The 6,000-nt window shown below is 43.0% G+C and overlaps 1 protein-coding gene across 2 annotated transcripts in view; it reads left to right on the top strand.

The window, feature by feature from the left end:
* Window positions 1-1,080: 1,080 nt before the first annotated feature.
* The window catches only part of cntn3b (contactin 3b), a 128,845-nt gene continuing 123,925 nt past the window's right edge, over window positions 1,081-6,000 (top strand). Inside the window, exon 1 of one of the 2 annotated variants that reach the window (XM_008402637.3) lies at window positions 1,081-1,644. The gene's annotated coding sequence lies outside the window, so the exon portion shown is untranslated. The remainder of the gene's footprint in view (window positions 1,645-6,000) is intronic. The other variant, XM_081607447.1, reaches the window with a different exon arrangement.

The raw sequence follows: 6,000 nt of genomic DNA, 5'->3' as shown, positions 1-6,000 counted from the left end.
GTCAGGAAAACCTACCAATGGCTGGAGAAAGCTGGACTCGAGGACAGCACAGAGGCTCTCATCCTGGCTGCCCAGGAACAGGCCCTAAACACCAGAGCAATAGAGGCTCAGATCTACCACACCAGACAAGACCCAAGGTGTAGGTTGTGCAAGGAGGCCCCTGAGACAGTCCAGCACATAATGGCAGGGTGCAAGATGCTGGCAGGGAAAGCGTACATGGAATGACATAACCAAGTGGCGGGCATAGTGTAAAGGAACATCTGCAGAATATGGACTGGAAGCCCCGAGATCAAAGTGGGGAACACCCCCAAAAGTGGTGGAGAATGACCGAGCTAAGATCCTGTGGGACTTCCAGATCCAGACAGACAAGATGGTAATGGCGAACCAACCGGACATTGTGGTGGTGGATAAAGAACAGAGGAAAGCAGTTGTGGTGGATGTAGCAATACCAAGTGACTACAACATCAGGAAAAAGGAGCATGAGAAATTGGAGAAATACCAGGGCCTCAGGGAGGAACTGGAAAAGACCTGGAAGGTGAAGACCACAGTGGTGCCTGTGGTCATCGGGGCCCTCGGGGCAGTCACCCCCAAACTGGAGCAGTGGCTCAAACAGATCCCAGGAACAACATCAGACATCTCAGTCCAGAAATGTGCAGTTCTAGGCACAGCCAAGATACTGCGCAGAACCCTCAAGCTCCCAGGCCTCCGGTAGAGGACCCGAGCTAAGAGGATGAAACAGACCACCCGCGGAGGGTGAGAAGGGAATTTATATACGTGTATACATATCTGCAGTAGTTGAAAGATTCTAATAGTGATTCCAGATGAAAATCTAATGACCAAAATATCCACAAATAGGAAAAACGTTTTCTTTCCTGAGTGCATCAGCAGCACCAGAGACTGGAAGTCAAGTATTTCTCCAGCAGGATATTAAGCAACAAAAACCACAATATTTTATCAGCGTCCTTTAATTATATTATATATTTTTTAAATGAAGTCCCTCTGTTGAAGTTGAGGTCGGCTTAGTGGAACAATAAGCATCCCGACATGAGCTGAGTTCGGAGCCCATAGGCTGGTGGCGCATTACTGTGTGAGTATGTGTGCTTGTGTGTGTGGTGGGGTTGCTTTTCCTTTTCACACGTCACCAGTGGGCGCTTTTTCCTGCGCACAACATAGCGAACAGAGCCCGGGGATGCGCTCAACGTAAACATCGCCTCAGTCAGCAGCGCCGCAGCTGTCCTCCCTTCTCTCTTCTCCTCTCTCTCTCCATTTCTTTCCTTCCAGGCTGCATCATTTAGGAGCGCACGCGAAGCAGCGGACGAGCTCGAGGAAACGCTTCGCCCCCTGCACGCCCCCACCCCCTCGGATTCCTCACATTCCCTCTTGATTGTTGGATTATCGGAGGCAGAGAGAGGGACTGCGCTCGTTCGATCCTGTCCGAGTCGGCCGGCTGTGATTTCTTCTCCCGTAGCAAAGAGCACTGTCTTCTTTTCTTTTTTTCTTTCATTTTTGTTCTTTTTCTCCCCCACCAAAAGAGTTGCAGTGTGTTGAGAGAGAAATGCTTCTGAGTCACTGTAATCTAACGGATACTGGACTTACAACTCAAGCAGGTTGATGAAGAGGAAAAAAATCTGCAACATAGCAGCTGTAAGTGTTCACTCTGATATTATCACTGCATGCTTTAACTCCCAGCTGCAAGATGTACGAAAGAAAAAAAAACTATACGTTTGCAACTTAATTTGACACAAGAGAGAGAAATAAACTACCTCTAGACATGAGTTTCATCTTCATTTGTGAGAGAATGCATACACAGGCGTGCGGTGCTGATGGTTGCGTTTCCTCAAATGGTTTGGATGGTCCTGGTGGGGATTCTCACTGTTGGGACTCATTTCCCTCCATCTAGGACGGAGTCCATATGTTGCCGCTCTGCTCAGTCAGACAGAGAGAGAGAGAGACAGAAAGAGAGAGGGAGAGGTGCAGCATCAGGACCAGAAACTCCCAGTCGAACTTAACAGTTCATCATCAATTCACTTTTACAAGACGTTCACATCCAGTCAGACCGGAGAGTTGTGTCAATCCAGGTCTGGGGAAGAACGAGGACGCTCTGGCGAATTATTTAGATTGAAGCCGGTTTACATCTACAATGTCATGACCCACTCCCCCCGCACCTTCCCCCTCCTTAATAAAAGTAATAATGGTGGAGACCAACAGGGAGGGAGGGGTTGAGGGGGGCAGTAATTAGGCTGATCACTTTAACAGCTCAGCACATTCATTCTGAGTAAACCAAATATATACTAACCACTGGGTTTGACTTTTCCCCACCCAAACAGACAGAACGGGGAGAAGGAAAAAAGAAAAAGAAATGCAGCCAAATGCATCTTCGAAGTATCCTCCTTATTCAGAGGGGACTCTGACCCTCCTGTTTTCACTCTTCATGTTTATTTATAGATCCTTTTTGCACATATTTGGAGAATAACAAGCAGCAGCCAAATGAGAGGTGAAACATGCCTTTTCTTTCTTTAGACCATGCAGGGAGTTACACTGTAATGCAGCAACATCCAGCATGGCAGTCCGTGTGTGTGTGTGTGTGTGTATGCGTGTGTGTGGGGTGAGTTTGTGCTGTGGCACCATTTGCTTTCAAAAGCCCCTTTTTTTGATTGAACCAGAGAGGCAATTACAGTCTACAGCCAGTTTTCTTTTCTTCTTTACCTTTAGAAAGCTGTGAGATAAACTGAAGAGAACAAGAAAGAAAAAATAGTAAAGATACAGCCCAAGTGTCTGCTGCTCCTCGTTTTTGTCCTCCGGTCATGTGTTTAGTGGCTCATGTGTTTAGTGGCTGGATGGATCTAGGATGGCTGTGTGGGGAGGAAGATGGAGAGCAGCTCCCCTGCTTTGGACGTGGGTCCTGCTGTCTTCTAGGGCATAAGGGATTTCTCTCGTGGAGAAACGCACAGCTGGATGTGTGATGGAGGATCCTGGCCAGATTTTGAGAGCGATAGTAGTGATCAGATTTCACAATGTTGAAATATGTTAGTCTGTCATGATTTTCTGGTTTGAGGTGCACAGTATGGACAAGCAGCCATGAGTAAAAATGCTACACTTCACAGCATCTAGGAATTTGTTACTTAGATGTTTAACATGAGCTAACTGTGTGGAGAGACATTTGTTCCAATTGCATTTCAAAAGTGAAATTTTAAAAAACTTATCAGTAATAGAATACATTTTGAGAGTAATTTACAGCATGTATGTAATAGCTGAACATACATTTATACAGTTTGCTATTTTTTCAAATAATTCTTTTCTGATTTTATTTTACATAGTTTGATTTTCTATTGCTGGTAAAATATGACGAATTTCTTCACATGACCCTTTGTTCTTTTGATATATTGGCAAAAATATTGAAAAAATTAGCTCTTGACACAGACAAATGTATATTACTGTACTGTTCTACTCGTATACTGCTGGACAACTGACAAAGTTGTTGAAAATAAGAAAAGCCAAAGAAAAAGGCAGGTAGTACAGGTATAAGAAATGTAAATGTATATAGTTGGGCTAAATGCCATGAATGCTTTCATGGTGATATGATAAAAAAGATTATCACAGAATATTTTACTGGTTATGAGTTAGTTCAAACTTATTCTATCATATAACCAAAGCTGACCTCAGTCTCAGCTGCCTTACACTGTCAAGTACAGTATATCAATTTTCTATGTTTTTCGAAAAAGCTTCACAGTATAAAACTGTACCCTCAAAATATGGATGAAAGAGTTCAAGATCTTTATAGATATAGAAACTCATTCACACGTCAGACTAATTTATTGTTGTGGTACAATCAGTATGAAATAGTATTCATAAATTTGTTAGTTTTCCATACATGAACTCTTGTAGGTTGCTCTTTAAAAACTTTTGATACGGTCCAATCAGACATCCTCCAAACTACCACGGCCACATGAAGCAGGACACATTTAAACAGACAGGACGCTTTCCCCTGAGCTTAATGTTTCCAAAGAAAAGATGTCGCCTTCTGTCTCAATAATGTGTAAACATGACTGACAAGGCAAACAGTGATCCACTAAAGATGTCTAAAAGTGTTTGAAAAATTGTCAGGGTTGCCTGAATAGGCTTGACATAGCAAGTTTTTCTGAACCAAAGGGCTTTAAAGGACAAAGAAAAGTACAATTTTCAATGTATTTTTCTGGGTCAAATAAGAACAATGATTGGATGACCTGGAATGTTGCTGTTTTCTTTAAAAAAAACATACAGAAGAAATAGAAGTATTTACACATTTTAGCTAAATCTCGAGACAGACATTGTCGAATAGGAGAGTAAGGAACGGGGGAGGAGGAGTGCAGCCAGTAGATGAAGCAGCTAAGAGAAGCACAATGTAGCCTCAAAGAAGTTAGCTCCAAGCTATTGGCTAAAGCTACTGGCATCAACTGAAATCTGCTGAGCGACTGAACTTTTTCTTGTATTTTAATAAAAGTACAGGATCATGTAAGATTGAAACCTTTGAGCTTTACATCATGTTTTAATGTTATTTCCTCATCAAAAACACATCTGGAGAGTTGCCTTTATTCAGCTGCGTAAAACGCCTTGAAGGGGACCAGCGTCACCCTGGAGGACAAAGCTCCGCCTCCCAGTTGCAATTTAGCTAGCAGTAATTAGCAAAACAGCTGGTGGAACTGCAAACCTACTGAGCTCATTATAGGACCCAATTTTGAGGCAGTAAATTATCAAGTCAACTTTCTTCCAAGTCATATTTGATATTTACAGGATTTTTTTATAACAAGTGGCGCTAACGTAGTTACTTTATTGTGCCATAAAATGGCATTATGGGGCTGGAAAACACATCATACCACCCTTTTAAGTTGCAAAGTAACTCCAGCCTCACTTGCTGCCACAAATCACTTTGGTCTGATTCTATCTGGTTTTGTTTCATGAATGACGGTAAATGTTTTTACAGCCCACCAGACTTTATAATGGATACTGAACACTATTATCCGTTCTATGGTATAGGTAAGTCCAAATCAATTGGTGTAGTTGGAAAAAGATCATTGCTACATTGATTGCTTAGTGCCACCGTAGTGCCATTGGGGCCCTTCACCTTCATCACACCCGTAAAGGTTGATCATCAGTTCCAAACTGAACGGGGAAGCGTTTGTTTTATGCTCTGCATTTTGCTACACTCCAACGTAAATTTTGTATTTGTTGCTTGGTCACCTAGCTCAGAGGAGAAAAACAGAAAAAAAGACATCTGTTTATTGTGAATTCTTCTTTTACTGGCCAAAACCGAGAGCAGCTGTGTATTCAGACTGTGTGGCGTCTCCTCGTTTCCCAGGTTCTCCTTCAGTGTGATTGGATGGAGAAGGCAGCGGATAGCCATAAAGACAATAACAACACTGGAATGGGCACATTAGATGCTGCACTAAACCTTCCACACCTCCAGGTCTCTGCCACCGGTGTTCAATTTGCTCAGAATGAGGCTTTATTTTTTCCCTAGCATGATCCGATACGTGCGTCTCTCCCAGGTTTGTGGTGCGTCTGTGCATCTTCTGATCGGAATACAAACCTTGAGCATGCACGGCGCTTTGATAAAAACTCTCCTTCCTATCTTATTAGATTGTTTTGCAATTATGCTGCCCTCAGGGGGGAAATGGATGTCTTTAACCACCTCTCCTATCAATTATGCGCCAAACAACAGCCCCACTAACCAAGAAGTCATCTCATTTACTCTGCAATGCGTTTAGCCAATGACTTCCATTAGGTTTAGCTTCTGTGGAGGTGAAAGTGCAACGTCTCATTACATTTGGCACAGCAATCTTTCGCTCATCATTTCAGCTGAGAAAGCTGAAGGGGAGGGGAGGCGGGAGAGAGAGAAAGTGCTATCGCATCTTCAGTGCAACAAATCTCAGAGGGCAAAATTTTATTTTTAGGCTTTACCGTTTTTTTCTGTAGACAGGAATTAGGGTTCTATATTTTTTCCCTCTCGGATTTGTGAAAGCT

Source organism: Poecilia reticulata, chromosome 5 (assembly GCF_904066995.2).
Source record: "Poecilia reticulata chromosome 5, P_reticulata-male-v2, whole genome shotgun sequence".
In the NCBI taxonomy this organism is placed as follows: Eukaryota; Metazoa; Chordata; class Actinopteri; order Cyprinodontiformes; family Poeciliidae; genus Poecilia; species Poecilia reticulata.
The sequence above is the reverse complement of the archived record's forward strand: the minus strand, read 5'-3'. Positions and strand labels throughout refer to the sequence as shown.